Below are 18,167 nucleotides of genomic sequence, written 5' to 3'. Positions count from 1 at the left end.
TGGTGCATAAAGTAGAAAGTGTCAAAGGCTCCTGGGAAATATTGCAGCTCCATGGCAATAGAAAGAGAAAACTGATTTTTGTCTTTTTGTACTTGTATTTATAGCATCAGGCAGGGCTACTTTCATTTTAAAACACCCCCTAGTACCTCAAGCACCCATGCTTTTCAGCTCGCAAAATTTAGTAAAACACATAAGTCTAGAAGGATTCAAGTGTTCTTAATCACTCAACTGATTTACAGTGATTGGCTATAATGGAGAAATTATCATCATGTAAGCCTTAGTGTATCTCAAAGTGGGGGGAAATCAGGAGGTAGTCTTTTATTTGTACTTTACTTACTCTTACAAGGCAGATAGGGCTAAGTAAAGAATGCAAGGAGGGGAAAAAAGCACGAAACACAGTTCTCTGACTTCTCTATTTTCACACTACTGGTTTTTCTTTCATTATTCAAAATATATTATTTTTCTACAAACTTGAGAACATTTATGGTCTTTTCCCCTGGTTAGGAAAACCAGCTTTATTATAGAAAGTAAGAAGTGTCTGCAGAAATTACAAACAAAATGAAATGCATTCTAAATCCCTTAAGCTAATCTCATTATAGATGTAAATTTTTCTTCAACGGTAGGCAAGAATATATTCAAAATACAGTAATTGAAAATGTTAATAAATAAATGTCCCCCAAAGCAGTGAACTCTAGGTGCTTTGGCAGGATACTTTTGGTAGCAGTGAGTGCAGGACTGAAAAGTTTGAACTCAGAGCAGATGAGATTTAATGTGGTCAGTAGGAATCAGCTTAGTAGAAAGCAAACCCTAAATCAAATAAAATGAGCCCTGCAGAATTGTCACAATGTTATGTATGCAGAATGAGTGACCTATAGAAATGACTTATTTTTTTAAGTTTTAATTTAAATTCCAGTTAAGAATAATAATAATGATAAAATAAATTCCAGTTAATATACAGTGTTATATTAGTTTCTGGTATAAAATATAGTGATCCAACACTTCCATACAATACATGGTGCTCATCACAAGTGTACCCTTTAATCCCCATCAACTATTTAAGCCATCCCCCCTTCCAACCTCTCCTCTGGTGACCATCAGTTTGTCCTCTATAGTTAAGAGTCCGTTTCTTGGTTTGTTTCTCTTTCTTTTCTTCCCTCCCTTTGCTCATTTGCTTTGTTTCTTAAACCCACATATGAGTGAAATCACATGATATTTGTCTTTCTGTGACCTATTTGGTTTATTAAAATACTTTCTAGCTCCATCCATGTCATTGCAAATGGCAAGATTTGATTCTTTTTTATTGCTGAGTTATGGATATATATAGATAGGTATAGATATATAAATATACCACATCTTCTTTATCCATTCATCCATCGGTGGACACTTGGACTCTTTCCATGATTTGGCTATTGTAGATAATGCAGCTATAATCATTGGAGCGCGTGTGTCCCTTTGAGTTAACATTTTTGTATCCTTTGAGTGCAATTGTTGGATTATAGGGTAGCTCTATTTTTAACTTTTAGAGGAACCTCCATAATGTTTTCCACAGTGTATGCACCACTTTGCATTCCCATCAACAGTATAAGAGGGTTCCTTTTTCTCCACATCCATACCAACACTTGTTATTGCTTGTGTTGTTGATTTTACATATCCTGACAGGTGTGAAGTGATATTTCATTTTGTTTTGACTTCCATTTCCTTGATGATGAGTGATGTTGAGCAGCTTTTCATGTGTCTGTTGGCCATCTGGATGTCTTCTCTGGAAAAATATCAATTCATGTCTTCTGCCCATTTTTTAACATTGGCCATAGCAGCTTCTTTCTAGATATGTCTTCTGAGGCAAGGAAAACAAATGAAAAAACAACTATTGGGACTTCATAAAAATTGAAACTTCTGCACAGTGCAGGAAACAATCAACAAAACTCAAAGGAAACCTGAGATACCTGTCTGTCTCAGTCAGTGGAGCATGCAACTCTTGATCTCAGCTTTGTGGATGCAAACCCCACAATGGGTGTAGAGATTATTTAAAAGATGAAAAAAAACAAAACAAAACCCTAAAAGGCAACCTACTGAATGGGAGAAGATATTTGTAAATGACATATGTAATAAAGGGTTAGTATCCAAAATATATAGAGAATTTATGAAACTCAACACCCAAAAATTGAGTAATCCAATTAAAAATGGGTGGAAAGGATTTATAATCCAAGTGTTTATCTACTCTGTGTGACAAATCTCAATAATGCTACTTAGAAAAAAAATAATGCTACTTAGAGGTGGCATGTTATATTTGCCCCATTTGTTTCACTGTACCTTCTCTCACCGATGTGATAACAAAAACCCTTTAATGCATCTTAGCTGCAGATGTCTTCTTGCTTGTTTATCTCAGAAGGAACAGCTAAAAGTGTGCCAGAGGCACTGCTTGCCCTACAGGTTTTTTCTTTTATCATCCATTTTAGCTGATGCATTTGTACACATTATATTTCTGTACCATAGTTTCATCCAAAAGGAATTTTAAGGGAATGCATGTTGCATAAAAGGAACCAAGAACAAATTGGGCAAAATGAAGCTAATTTTATCTTGCACAGAATGTGGTAGCTGCAGCAAAGAAAGGAGCCACCACTGAACAGTAAGTTATAAAATCCCAAACAACTCCTTTTGGAGACAGTTTACACTTTACATTGAGAATGTACTGATGGTGCCCTCTGCCCTTTCATAGTAGTACCATGACTTCCTGATATGTTGCTTTGGTCCTGAAGAATAAAGATACATAAAACTTGAATTCTCTATATTTAACCAGCACTTATCATCTGACAGACTAAATCCCCCTTACAACCTCTGGTTGTTTAACTCTTACAATACCTTCCTGGGGTTACATGTATAAATTCCATGGTTTATAGATGGAGTAACAGAAAAAAGTCACAGCACAATTATCTGACTCCCTCAGAATGTAACAATATATCCTTTTCCACAAAGACAATTGATTACAGAGCTAGGATGTAGACATAACAATTCCCAGGGGAATGTCCTGTGAACCTGAAATACCAGTGAAATGGCATGCATGCAACTACAGGAGTAAAGAAACACTGTTCTGTATCAACTTATATACAAGAGAAGCCTCTAACCATATGCATGAGGTTGACATCATTGCATCCTGAAAACACTTTCCCAAGCAGAGCCTGGCATCAATACAAGCAAGAGTATCTAGCATCCTTAGTCTGATGAGCACAGGTTGGCGGAGGAATAGGCTAGGAGCATACCTGTTTGTGGCATGGGTATGAAGTTAGAATACAATCCCAGGGGCAGCATCTGAGGCAAGTAGCAAATATTCAGAAAAGTTTCAGAAAAATAAGACTTGTTATCTTAAATCCCAAACCCAAGGGGCAAGCCAATTTAAGAACCAATGGAAGCACATCTTTATAAGAGACAAAAGAAGTGAGTCAGTCATGAGTTAGGCCACATGCATTCTTGTTCTACCATCTGTGTGGTTTAAATAATACTGCATATACAATGGTTTAAGGCCTTTTGGTCTCTGATGCCTTCATTGACATTATCATCATTATCATCATCACCATCATCTTTGTTTTTCTCATTTTGAGTAAGAAAAAGTCTTTATGATTCTCCTCTCCATGGTCTAGATAGTAAGCTATACAATTTTGGACCAAAGTGAGAAAATTCAGTTCCTTTTATATGTTAATAAATAAGAATAAGAATGCATGTCTCCCGATGATTACTTAGCAGGCACTTTACTTCTCTAGAAGGTGCAGCAGCTCTTTTGAAGTTTACATGCTGCACAGCAGAGAAATAAGTTCTAAACTAGTAACTGTAGATAGGCTCTTTGGAGAGAATATTATCTTACTGCAGCCAAAAAGGAACAGTGAAGCTGCCTTGATCTTTAGATAAAACAATTATTGCATGTGTGCAAGTGCATGTGTGTTCGTGTGTGTGTTGGGAGGATGAGGAGAGAGAACAGAGAAAGAAGAATTATGCTCATTAACATGTCAGAAAGGACAGTATAGAAATGACTATTGAAGTTACCATCTGGTAGAGGGGACGAGAACATTATCATGATTGTTAACCTGATGTGATTAATTCATTTCACATGTATGAGTTCTTCATCTTCACCTCAATATTGACTACCCAGAAGTTGGGAAGTCTATGAATATTTAGAGGTAAACACTTTTTCTGCACCCAGGGTTTTATCTGGCTCTGGGATAAGTATAAAAATGATTTCACCAAATTTCTAAACTTAGTTTTATGAGTGTGAAGCTTTTCAAAAGGATGGAGATTGATGCTTATGGGGGACTGAAGCATTTTATACTGCTCTTATTTTTTTGTGTTGTTTGGTTTGCATTTATCAATGAGTCATTTGAGAGTGATTTAGAAAAGTTATATCTCCAATGTCACAGCGTTGCCCTAGTGGCATTTGACATCTTAGTAACATTCTGGAATAGGCTCAAACTCAAGTACTGCACCACACTAGAGCAGCTCTTAGAGTTCTTACTAGAAAGATAAAAACCTTCCAACCAGTCTCATCAGTGGATGTCTTGATTATTTTTTTATTCATGCTCTATAGAATATTGTTTATTGAGGGATAAAGTAAATTAAATATTTTCTCACCATTAAATTTCAATTGGAAGAGGAATTAACTGGGGTTTTATTAAAGATTCTTTTTAACAGTGGACTCTTATTGAAACCCTGATGCTTACTTGGGTTTATTTTATTGCTCTCCCAAGTCTTTACTTGCTTGCCTCCTGCTTTTCTGTGAGAACTTGAAGTGCTTCTCCTAAAGGGGCAGCAGAGCTGAGTATCAACAAAAGAAAATAGTTGGCAGAAATTTCCCATTCTCATCTATTTGGTCAAATGTTGGCAGGTGTCCCGGTAATTTGTATATTTAGAGGATAGTTGCCTAGGTTTCCCAGTACTTTCACCAAAAGATGATCCACTAACAATGTATTAATCTTGAATTTATGAAAACATATTCTAATTTGTTATAGGCTTAAGAATTTGGGTTCAAGGGAACAAAATATTTGAAATAAAAATTTGTGATGCAAAGTACAAGTAGCAGAGATCATAAAACACAGATACCTTACAGAAATGAACTCTCTTTTCGATATCATATTCTCCTTTAGTCTATTCCCATCATCAGACATTTTTCTAATGTCTTTCTTGAACTGGTTGAACTTTAGCAGATAGGTGCTATCATTTCTTTCCCAGGAAGGCTGCTAATGAATTGCATTTTTTTTCCCAACTGACTCTTAATGATCCATTTTTACATTATCAGTTGCTAACACCCCAACAGTAGGACCTAAAATATTCTGACTGGCCCTGGGCTCACTGCTGCAGATTGGTTGCACTGTACTAAGAAGCTGAGATACCTCTTGGTTCATTGAACAACTGTAGAATCTACAGAACAAAGGAACCCACAGGCTAGCCTATTGTTACTTAAGAAATTAAACAAGGAGATCCCTTTGAGGCAGTTTCTTCCTCAATATTTATGTCTAAATCAAAATTAACCCTAAAATGACACTGCTGGTGAGTTGGAAAACTATGAGTGGTCTATAGTGAAAAGTACCCTGGAGGAATTACAATGTTACTTTTTATAAATAATCAGAGCTACTTCATCCAAAGGAGAATAGCATAATGGAATTCACTTCAAAATCTCCAAAGTTGGGCAGCCCAGGTGGCTCAGCATTTTGGTGCCACCTTCAGCCCAGGGCATGATCTTGGAGACCGGGCACTGAGTCCCACATCCGGCTCCCTGCATGGAGTCTGCTTCTCCCTCTGCCTGTGTCTCTGCCTCTCTCTCTTCTCATGAATAAGTAAATAAAATCTTAAAAAAAATCTCCAAGTTTACGAGTCACAAACATTCAGATCTCTGGACTTGATTCCAAAGTACTAGTATCCTCTTTACCCTACTTCATATATCTATTTTACTTACTCACTTAGCTTTTTAGTTAGTTACTTGTTGTAAATTGAAGGGACTATATCTTTTACAAAGCTTTCTTTTGCTACCTGATGATGCATGCATTCTGGCAACCATAGTAATGGGGTGTCTATTCCAATTTAGGAAGGATTCCTCAGGGGAAGCAGATTTCCTAGGCATTCCAGGTATTGAACTCTAAAGAGGCTGCCACAAAGTACAGTATGCTCTGTAGTAACATACTGTGTATGTAAGTCCTTGAGGAGCCAGATGGGCCTTCAATGTTGCTAGTGTTAGGCTGATTTGAGTAAGTGTTCCAGGAAAACTGATGAACAAAGCTCTCAAGACCAGGTACACATACTTAATGCATGCATATTTATCCAATATCATCAAAACTTTCCATAAGGAACAGAAGAGGCAAGATTTCTTTATTTTTCTTCTGTGTATGTGTGTGTCCATGTTAGTATATTAAATGATTTTTAGAAGCTTATAAGAAAAAGTACAAAAAAGAGTGAGTCTCAAAAATATACTGGATAAAAATATGAAAATAAGAAAAAGATACCAAGTGGTGGCACCTTATTTTCAGAGGGAGAATTTTTACGTTACTCAAAATGAGACTCCTGAATCATTTATTTATTTACAAATTCATTCATTCTATAATTATATGTGTTTATAATAGGCACCAGGTTAGATGCAAGAGCTATTGTTGTGAACAAAACTTTCTAAGTACACTGTCTTTAGAAGGCTTACCTTCTAGTTGTGGAAACAGATAATAAACAAGTAAACAGATAAATACTCAAGATGATTACAGATTGTGATGATGACAAGCTTGAAATAGGAGCTGGAAGTAACTTGTAAGTTGTGAGGTAAAGAGTGAGAAGGAGCCAGCTTCACACAAGTAGAGGGAAGAACATTCCAAGCACTGGTACAGAGGCACAAGAGTTGGTAATGTTGTGGAAGATAAAGGAAGCCTGCAGGTAGCATGAATCAGGGTCATAGTCCATATAGCCCAGACGTGCATTTCAGAAAGACATACCAAAGCTCTCCTTTGAGATAATGAGGAAGAATAGGGTTTTACTCCACAATCCATACTCATACAAGGCCATCACTTGCTTCTCTTATTCTGAATTTCTCATCCATAAATTGACTAAAACCACCTTGAACCAATTTATGGTAGCTTATATTGCTTTTTAAGGTGAATGAGCTTCAGTGGTTAACTACCTGCAGTTTAGAGTAATATTTCCTTTCTATTTGCCTAAAGTTGACCTCTTCGAGTCTTCAAAATGTCACCTTTTACTTCTAATGCTGAGACATGTGATGTCTACTCTCATCATTTCTACACAATGTAGACTTTTTCTTAACTTAGAAAAATTCAACTTTGATCTTCATGTCATCTAGACGGAAGACTTTTGATCTTCTTTAGTTTGTTCTTGTTGATTATGCCTTCTATCCCCTTAATTATTCTGTGGTCTGTAGAGCTGACCTCCAAGTACAAAGTATTTGTATAGTGTGCTTGGTAACAACTGAGAGGTCCAAAAGGCATCCATTCCCCCAAACACTTGCTCCCATTAACTCAATAGTTTACATAAAACATTACCTTTGCGACTTCTTTGGATTAAGTGATTGAAAATCTTTCTTTGCTAGCTAAGAAGGGTAACCATTAATTCCTTTGATAAAGCCTTTTTTTGAGGGAACAGGATCCTGGAGAAGTTATGGAAGAAGGATTGAACACCTTGGAGATGGGAATCAGTGTTAAATTCCTGGATTATCCTTTTCCTTATTTTGTGAGTCTAGATGATTTCTGCAGAGGTGCATAACTATATTGCTTGAGAGTATAGTGCTGGATTCATACAGGTCTAATTAGAATTCTGGCTCCACCACTGATTAGCTGGGCAAATTATTTAACTTTTATGATTTTCATCTACTTCATCTGTAAAATGAGGGAATGAGTATGCTGGACTCATAAGGTTACTAAGATTATCAAATGAAATAAGGTAACATGCTTTGTTCAAAAGTGGCCCACAACCCAGGGTTACTATAACTGCTAACATTTCTTTTCTTTTTTTTGGATTTTATTTGTTTATTCATGAGAGACACACACAGAGAGAGAGGCAGAGACACAGGCAGAGGGAGAAGCAGGCTCCATGAAGGGAGCCCGATGCAAGACTTGATCCCAGGACCCTGGGATTATGCCCTGAGCCAAAGGCAGATGCTCAATCACTGAGCCACCCAGGCATCCCTGTTAAATTTTCTGAACCACTTTTTCTTTTTTACTACTTGTGAAATGGGAACAAGATTCTCAAAATCACAAGTATGACAAGACTTATAACTTTGTGTTTGTAATATGAATAGAATAGTTAAAAGATAGATATATATGGAAGGGAGAAAGAAAGGAAACACTGAGGAAGGAAACAATCACTGTAGATAATGCAGTGCTGCACCACCCAGAACCCTTTTGCAATTGAAGAACGTATTCCTCTAGCTTCGGGGAGTGCTGTGAGCAGATGTCTCTCAGCTTTCAGTTCTCTTCAGAATTGCCTTGGTTACATTATTGTCCAGTGTGGAGGAATAGAAAAGTGTGGTCCCTTTGTCCAACCTGCCACAACTTTGAAGAGCCGCATTTAATTTTTAATTCCTATGGGATCAGCTAAGGACTTCCCTGAGACTATACCACAGCCCACCTTCTCCCTCCCAGTCTTACTTTCTGCCCTTCCCTTTGTTGGATGAAGGTCTCAAGAGCACTCTACAATAAACTTGTCCCTGTCTCTGTTTCAGACTTTTTCCTGGAAACCCAATCATATGCCCTGTCCCTTCAAAGCTCTTCCTTTGGGGATTCCTGGGTGGCTCTGTGGTTTAGCGCCTGCCTTGGGCCCAGGGTATGATCCTGGAGACCCAGGATTGAGTATGCCTCAAGATCCCTACACAGAAACTGCTTCTCCCTCTGCCTATGTCTCTGCCTCTCTGTGTGTGTGTGTGTGTCTCTCATGAGTAAATAAATTAAAACAACTTTTTTTAATAATAAATTTATTTTTTATTGGTGTTCAATTTGCCAACATACAGAATAACGTCCAGTGCTCATCCCGTCAAGTGCCCCCCTCAGAGCCCGTCACCCAATCACCCACGCCCCACACGCTCCTCCCCTTCCACCACCCCTAGATCATTTCCCAGAGTTAGGAGTCTTTATGTTCTGTCTCCCTTTCTGATATTACCTACCCATTTCTTCTCCCTTCTCTTCTATTCCTTTTCACTATTATTTATATTCCCCAAATGAATGAGATCATATAATGTTTCTCCTTCTCCGATTGACTCATTTCACTCAGCATAATACACTCCAATTCCATCCACATCGAAGCAAAAGTGGGTATTTGTCATTTCTAATGGCTGAGTAATATTCCATTGTATACATAAACCACATCATCTTAAGCCATTCATCTTACGATGGACACCGAGACTCCTTCCACAGTTTGGCTATTGGTGTTCAATTTACAAACATACAGAATAAACCCCAGTGCCCGTCACCCATTCATTCCCCCCCCGCCCTCCTCCCCTTCTAGCACCGCTAGTTCATTTCCCAGAGTTAGCAGTCTTTAAGTTCTGTCTCCCTTTCTGATATTTCCCACACATTTCTTCTCCCTTCCCTTATATTCCCTTTCACTATTATTTATATTCCCCACATGAATGAGAACATATAATGTTTGTCATTCTCCGACTGACTTACTTCACTCAGCATAATACCCTCCAGTTCCATCCACATTGAAGCAAATGGTGGGTATTTGTCATTTCTAATAGCTGAGTAATATTCCATTGTATACATAAACCACATCTTCTTTATCCACTCATCTTTCAATGGACACTGAGGCTCCTTCCACAGTTTGGCTATAGTGGACATTGCTGCTATAAACATGGGGGTGCAGGTGTCCCGGCGTTTCACTGCATCTGTATCTTTGGGGTAAATCCCCAACAGTGCAATTGCTGGGTCGTAGGGCAGGTCTGTTTTTAACTCTTTGAGGAACCTCCACATAGTTTTCCGGAGTGGCTGCACCAGTTCACATTCCCACCAACAGTGTAAGAGGGTTCCCTTTTCTCCGCATCCTCTCCAACATTTGTTGTTTCCTGCCTTGTAAATTTGCCCCATTCTCACTGGAGTGAGGTGGTATCTCATTGTGGTTTGGATTTGTATTTCCCTGATGGCAAGTGATGCAGAGCATTTTCTCATATGCATGTTGGCCATGTCTATGTCTTCCTCTGTGAGATTTCTGTTCATGTCTTTTGCCCATTTCATGATCGGATTGTTGGTTTCTTTGGTGTTGAGTTTAATAAGTTCTTTATAGATCTTGGAAACTAGCCCTTTATCTGATATGTCATTTGCAAATATCTTCTCCCATTCTGTAGGTTGTCTTTTAGTTTTGTTGACTGTATCCTTTGCTGTGCAAAAGCTTCTTATCTTGATGAAGTCCCAATAGTTCATTTTTGCTTTTGTTTCTTTTCCTTCCTGGATGTATCTTGCAAGAAGTTACTGTGGCTGAGTTCAAAAAGGGTGTTGCCTGTGTTCTTCTCTAGGATTTTGATGGAATCTTGTCTCACATTTAGATCTTTCATCCATTTTGAGTTTATAGTTGTGTATGGTGCAAGAGAGTGGTCTAGTTTCATTCTTCTGCATGTGGATGTCCAATTTTCCCAGCACCATTTATTGAATAGATTGTCTTTCTTCCAGTGGATAGTCTTTCCTGCTTTGTCGAATATAGTTGACCATAAAGTTGAGGGTCCACATCTGGATTCTCTATTCCGTTCCCTTGATCTATGTGTCTCTTTTTCTGCCAGTACCACACTGTTTTGATGACCACAGCTTTGTAGTACAAACTGAAATATGGCATTGTGATGCCCCCAGGCATGGTTTTCTTTCTTAAATATCCCCTGGCTATTCGGGGTCTTTTCTGATTCCACACAAATCTTAAAATAATTCGTTGTAACTCTCTGAAAAAAGTCCATGGAATTTGGATAGGGATTGCATTAAACGTGTAAATTGCCCTGGGTAACATTGACATTTTCACAATATTAATTCTGCCAATCCATGTGCATGGAATATTTTTCCATCTCTTTGTTTCTTCCTCAATTACTTTCAGAAGTGTTCTATGTAGTTTTCAGGGTATAGATCCTTTACCTCTTTGGTTAGGTTTATTCCTAGGTATCTTATGCTTTTGGGTGCAAGTGTAAATGGGATTGGCCCCTTAAATTCTCTTACTTCAGTCTCATTGTTAGTGAATAGAAATGCCATTGATTTCTGGGCATTGATTTTGTATCGTGCCACACTGCCGAATTGCTGTATGAGTTCTAGCAATCTTGGGGTGGAGTCTTTTGGGTTTTCTCTGAATAGTATCATGTCATCTGCGAAGAGGGAGAGTTTGAATTCTTCTTTGCCAATTTGAATGACTTTAATGTCTTTTTGTTGTCTGATTGCTGAGACTAGGACTTCTAGTACTATGTTGAATAGCATTGGTGAGAGTGGACATCTTATTCCTGATCGTAGGGGAAAGCCTCCCAGAGCTTCCCCATTGAGGATGATATTTGCTGTGGGTTTTTCATAGATGGCTTTTAAGATGTTGAGATATGTTCCCTCTATCCCTACACTCTGAAGAGTTTTAATCAGGAATGGATGCTGTATTTTGTCAAATGCTTTCTCTGCATCTATTGAGAGGATCCTATGGTTCTTGGTTTTTCTCTTGCTGATATGATGAATCACATTGATTGCTTTACGAATGTTGAACCAGCCTTTGTCCCAGAAATAAATCCAACTTGGTCATGGTGAATAATTTTCTTAATGTACTATTGGATCCTATTGGCTAGTATCTTGTTGAGAATTTTTGCATCCATGTTCATCAGGGATATTGGTCTATAATTCTCCTTTTTAGTGGGGGCTTTGTCTGGTTTTGGAATTAAGGTGATGCTGGCCTCATAGAATAAATTTGGAATTACTCCATCTCTTTCTATGTTTTCAAACAACTTTAGTAGAATAGGTATGGTTTCTTCATTAAACGTTTGATAGAATTCCCCAGGGAAGCCATCTGGCCCTGGACATTCGTGTGTTGGGAGGTTTTTGATGACTGCTTCAATTTCCTCCCTGGTTATTGGCCTGTTCAGGTTTTTTATTTCTTCCTGATCCAGTTTTGTTAATTTGTGACTTTCCAGAAATGCATCCATTTCTTCTAGATTGCCTAATTTATTGGCATATAGCTGTTCATAATATGTTTTTAAAATCGTTTGTATTTCCTTGGTGTTGGTAGTTATCTCTCGTTTCTCATTCATGATTTTATTAATTTGAGTCTTCTCTCTCTTCTTTTTAATAAGGCTGGCTAATGGTTTAGCTATCTTATTAATAATAGAAAGAACCAACTCGTGGGTTTGTTGATCTGTTCCACAGTTCTCTGGTCTCAATTTCGTTGAGTTCTGCTCTATTCTTTATTAACTCTCTTCCTCTGCTGGGTGTAGGATCTATTTGCTGTTTTTTCTCTAGCTCCTTTAGGTGTAAGGTTAGCTTTTGTATTTGATTTCTTTCCAGTTTTTGGATGGATGCTTGTATTGCGATGTATTTCCCCTTCAGGACTGCTTTTGCTGCATCCCAAAGATTTTGAACGGTTGTATCTTCATTCTCATTAGTTTCCATGAATCTTTTTAATTCTTCCTTAATTCCCTGGTTGACCCTTTCATATTTTACCAAGATGGTCCTTAACCTCCATGTGTTTGAAGTGCTTCCAAACTTCTTGTTGTGATTTAGTTCTAATTATAAGGCATTATGGTCTGAGAATACGCAGGGGATGATCCCAACCTTTTTGTATCAGTTCAGACCTGATTTGTGTCCCAGTATGTGGTCTATTCTGGAGAAAGTTACATGTGCAATTGAGAAGAATGTGTATTCAGTTGAGTTTGGATGTAAAGTTCTGTAGATATCTGTGAAATCCATCTGGTCCAGTGTACCATTTAAAGCTCTCGTTTCTTTGGTGATATTGTGTTTAGAAGACCTATCGAGTGTAGAAACTGCTAGATATAAGTCACCATGTATAAGTGTATTATTATCTAAGTATGTCTTAATTTTGGTTATTAATTGATATATTTGGCAGCTCCCACATTCGAGGCATATATATTGATGATTGTTAAGTCCTCTTGTTAGATAAATCCTTGAAGTATGAGGTAGTGTCCCTCTTCATCTCTCACTAGTCTTTGGGATAAACTTTAGTTTATCTGATATAAGGACTGCTACTTCTGCTTTCTTTTGAGGACCATTTGAATGGTACATGGTTCTCCAACCTTTCATTTTCAGGCTGTAGGTGTCCTTCTGTCTAAAATGAGTGTCTTGTAGACAGCAAATACATGGGTCCTGCTTTTTTATCCAGTCTGACACCCTGCACCTTTTGATGGGGTCATTAACCCTATTCACGTTCAGAGTTACTATTGAAAGATATGAGTTTAGTGTCATCATGATATCTATTCAGTCCCTGTTTTTGTGGATTATTCCATTGGACTTCTTCTTAAAGGGGAATTTTGAGAGTCCCCCTTAAAATTTCTTGCAGAGCTGGTTTGGAGGTTGTATATTCTTTCAGTTCCTGCCTCTCTTGGAAGCTCTTTATCTCTCCTTCCATTCTGAATGAGCGCCTTGCTGGATAAAGTATTCTTGGTTGCATGTTTTTCTCATTTAGGACCCTGAATATATCCTGCCAGCCCTTTCTGGCCTGCCAGGTCTCTGTGGAGAGGTCTCCTGTTACCCTAATACTTCTCCTCATAAAAGTCAGGGATTTCTTGTCTCTTGCTGCCTTAAGGATCTTCACTTTATCTTTGGGATTTGCAGGCTTAACTATTAAATGTCGAGGTGTTGAACGGTTTTTATTGATTTTAGGGTGGATCTCTTTATTTTATGGATCTGAATGCCTTTTTACCTTCCCAGATGAGGAAAGTTTTCAGCTATGATTTGTTCAAATACATATTCTGGACCTCTGTCCCTTTCAGCGCCCTGGGGAACCCCAATTAAACGTAGGTTTTTCTTCCTCAGGCTGTCGTTTATTTCCCTTAAATCTATCCTCATGGTCTTTTAATTGTTTGTCTCTTTTCTCCTCAGTTTCTTTCTTTGCCATCAACTTGTCTTCTATGTCACTCTCTTGTTCTTCCACCTCGTTAACTCTCGTCGTTTGGACTTCTAGTTTGGATTGCATCTCAGTCAATTGATTTTTAATTTCTGCCTGATTAGATCTAAATTCTGCAGTCATGAAGTCTCTTGAATCCTTTATGCTTTTTTCTAGAGCCACCAGTAGCTTTATAATAGTGCTTCTGAATTGGCTTTCTGACATTGAATTGTAATCCAAATTTTGTAACTCTGTGGGAGAGAGGACTGTTTCTGATTCTTTCTTTTGAGGTGAGGTTTTCCTTCTAGTCATTTTGCTCAGTGCAGAGTGGCCAAAAATAAGTTGTATTGGGAAAAAGAGAAAAAGAGAGGAGAGAAAGAAGGAAAGAAAAGAGAAAAAGAAAAAAAGGAAAAAAAAGAAGAAAAAGAAAGATAGGAAAAAAGGGGTGGGGGAGCAAACAGAAATTAAAAAGCAAAAAAAAAAAAAAAAAAAACCCACGGGGGAGTATCCTCTGATTCTGTATACTGTAAGTAAGTCCCTTGACTTCCCCTGGAAATTTCCAGTTCTGCTTGGTCAATAATTTGTTTTTCCCCTGTCTGTCAAGCTGGTCATATGGGGGAGGGGCCTGTTGTGCTGATTTTCAGGTGTTAGCACTTGGGGGAGCTGCTCAGCCCCCTGCCTGGTGCAGGGCTCAATGAGTAATGTTTATCCTGTTTATCCTGTGAGGCCACTGTGAGGTTCAGTGGGGATTGTTTACCCTGTGAGGCCCCAGGAGGAACAACCGCAGTGGTGGCGGCCAGCTCTGGAGCCCTGGGTTCAGCTCCCGCAGTAACTACAGAGCTCTCCGTCTGCAGGGGGCGCTCATCTGCTCAGCCTGAGGCAGGAGCGTCCTTGCTGTTTTGGGCCCTCCTGGCCTCTGCCTGTCCCGGGGAGAGGTCGGATCCTGGGCTGTGTCCCGGGGCCCTGTGCTCCGGTCTGCGCTGTTGGATTCATGCTCCCGGCGGTGCAGCCGCCTCCGCGGAGCCACCGCCCGAGCCCCTCCGAGCTGCTCCAGGTCCAGTAGTGTGCGCTGCAGCCCTTTAGGGAGCTCGGCGCACTCTCCTGGGCGCGCAGGTGTCTGTTAGTGTCCCAGGGAGCCTGAGGGCATCCCCGCCCGCCTGGGGTCCTGCTCTAACTCCCTGCGAGGCCTTTCCGCCCGGGAAGGTTGGTGCAGCTCCTGCTTCTCCGGGACGGGGCTCTCCTGTCCTGGGGACACTCGCCCTGGCCTTAGCCCGGCTCCTCGCGGGGCCCCTCCCCCTTGGATGCCTTTTGTTTCTTTATTTCTTTTTCCCCGTCTTCCTACCTTGATAGAAGCGCGAACTCTTCTCACTGTAGCATTCCAGCTGTTCTCTCTTTAAATCTCAGGCCGAATTCGTAGATTTTCAGGATGATTTGAAGGTTATCTAGGTAATTTGGTGGGACAGGTGTCTTGGGGACCCTACTCTTCCACCATCTTCCCCCTCCTGAAAAAATCTTTTTAAAAAAACAATAAAAACTCTTCCTTTGGTCCTAGAGGTTGTTACTTCAGTTTTGGTTTGAGATTTTTTGCTATATCAAATTTATTTCTTTGCTCAATTTTATCATATTTTCAGCTTTGTTTCACATAGACTGCAATCATTTTTGAAGTTATATTTTCACTGTAAAATAAAACAGAAATATAGCACACACATACACACCACAAATGTGGCACAATAAAATGAGACAAACACCCTCGTAACCACCATCTAAGTCCAAAAACAGAATTTCATTAGTCAACCAAAAATCCACCCCTATGTATCCCATCTTAATCACACCCCCCTACTCCCCAAGTAACCACAAAACTAAAATGATTCTTCAGACTTCTTTGTAGTTTTGTGACACAAATGTGAACCCAAGATATCATAGTTTAGTTATTTTTTCAACTGATATGCCCTTTAGCCTTTTTTTAATCTACATATTTCTCCTTCATTTTTTAAAAGAAAATTTCCATTGTGATTCATCTGTTACAAACTTGGGCCGTTTTACCAGTAGTTTCCCAGTTTGGATTATGATTGATTATTGATTGTGTTCTTATGGTCCTCTCTGCTTGATATTTTCTGCAAGTTGGCAACTGAATCCAAAGTTTGATAAACTCAAGTTTTATCCCTTTGGCAAAATAAGATCATGTTGTGTCCTTCTCTCAGGAGGCATATAAGATCTAGATATAGCTCTTATTGTTATTAGGAGCCCTTAATGCTCAATGCCTGCATTTAAAAATTGATTGCATTTGGAATATGGTGATGTTCTCATCTATCATTTATGTCTTAATTATTAGTTAGAATACTTTCATAAACAGATATTTTTCCACATATACTAATGGGTTACCCAATAGTAAAAAACATACGGGAAAGGTAGAATAAATCCTAGTGTTTTTGTTTTCACTTCCTTTGTTTAAAGATTTATTTATTTTAGAAAGAAAGAGAGAGAGAAAGCACAAGTGGGAGAGGCAGAGAGAGGGGGAAAGTCTCAAGCAGACTCTGCACTGAGTGTGGAACCTGACACGGGGCTCCATCTCAATCCTGAGGTCACAACCTGAGCCAAAACCAAGAGTCCAATGCTTAACCAACTGCACCACACAGGAATTCCTTTTTTTATTGCTTTATCAGAAAATTTAATGTGTTAACTATCATCCTATTTAGGTTACTAACTACTATATATCATTGTAACCTTAAACAAATTTGATGGGTTTAATACCATTTTAATTATTATTCCTATTGAAGCTTAAATCTATCCATCTCTGCCCACTGGGAGCCTCTTAATTTTTGTTCTTGAGTTCAATTTGAAAGTACCAAAGTAAATTAGTTCTTTATAGCTTCTTTGATATCTAATATAATCACATGTTATAAACTTATCATGTACCTTTCCCATCTCAGATCTTTTCTTTGTAGAGAAATTAAATCAACCATTCTTCTAAAATGGTCTGTTTTATTTTCATGAAAAATGGTGTTTCAAGACCATTGCTATAGAGATAGCCATTGTTTTCAAGCATTTCAATAAACAAAAATAGAATATTATATATGAATATATATGATATATAAATACATGTAAAATTATAATTATATAATTTATAAAGAATATATGCATTATATATAAGTTATACTTATATGAAATATAATATATAAAATTGTAAAATGTAGGGATCCCTGGGTGGCTCAGCGGTTTGGCGCCTGCCTTTGGCCCAGGGCACGATCCTGGAGACCCTGGATCGAATCCCACATCGGGCTCCCGGTGCATGGAGCCTGCTTCTCCCTCTGCCTGTGTCTCTGCCTCTCTCTCTCTCTGTGTGTGAGACTATCATAAATAAATAAAAATTTTTAAAAAATTGTAAAATGTATAAAACATAATATGAATATAACATAATAATTTTACATATAACATCTATTGAGTGTGTATATACAATCTCCTGTCCCTGTATATAGTTATGAAACCATAATAGTACTTGCAATTCAAATACAGTAGTATGGGATTGCTAGTTATATTTTACTATATTACATTTATATCTCCTTCTTCCTACAGGAAGAACCCTGCTTCTCAAAACCACAGAGGATGACAGAATTCAATTATAACACAATTGTTAATTTTCTTGATCCAATAACACACAAAACGGTTCCAGAATAACATTACTAAAACTATCATCCCAATATTGTTACTGAAAATAGTTATTTTGCATATAATACTTTCTCCTTATCCCCTTTCATTTATTTATAATTGTGCTATATATACTTTGACATAAAACATAGCCATTTAAATGCATACTTTTTCTGTTATAGCTTTCATTTAATCTCAATTCCACAGGTTATTATATAAATATTGGTCACTATGAATTATTATGTTGCTGTCCCTCTAATCATTTTTATTTTTTGAAGCTTATTCTCTAGGTTTTTTCAGAAAATGATCTTGGGAAAGATATTTCTTTATTCTTGCATGTGAATGACATTTTTTTGCCCTTTACACTTTTCATTTTTCAAGTTTTAGTAAGATATAATTGACATATGATATTGTGTTATTTTAAGGTATACAATATGAATATTTGATACAAATATATATTACCATAATAACACTAGCTAACACATCCCTTA

This window comes from Canis aureus, chromosome X (assembly GCF_053574225.1).
Source record: "Canis aureus isolate CA01 chromosome X, VMU_Caureus_v.1.0, whole genome shotgun sequence".
Lineage (NCBI taxonomy): Eukaryota > Metazoa > Chordata > Mammalia > Carnivora > Canidae > Canis > Canis aureus.
The sequence above is the reverse complement of the archived record's forward strand: the minus strand, read 5'-3'. Positions refer to the sequence as shown.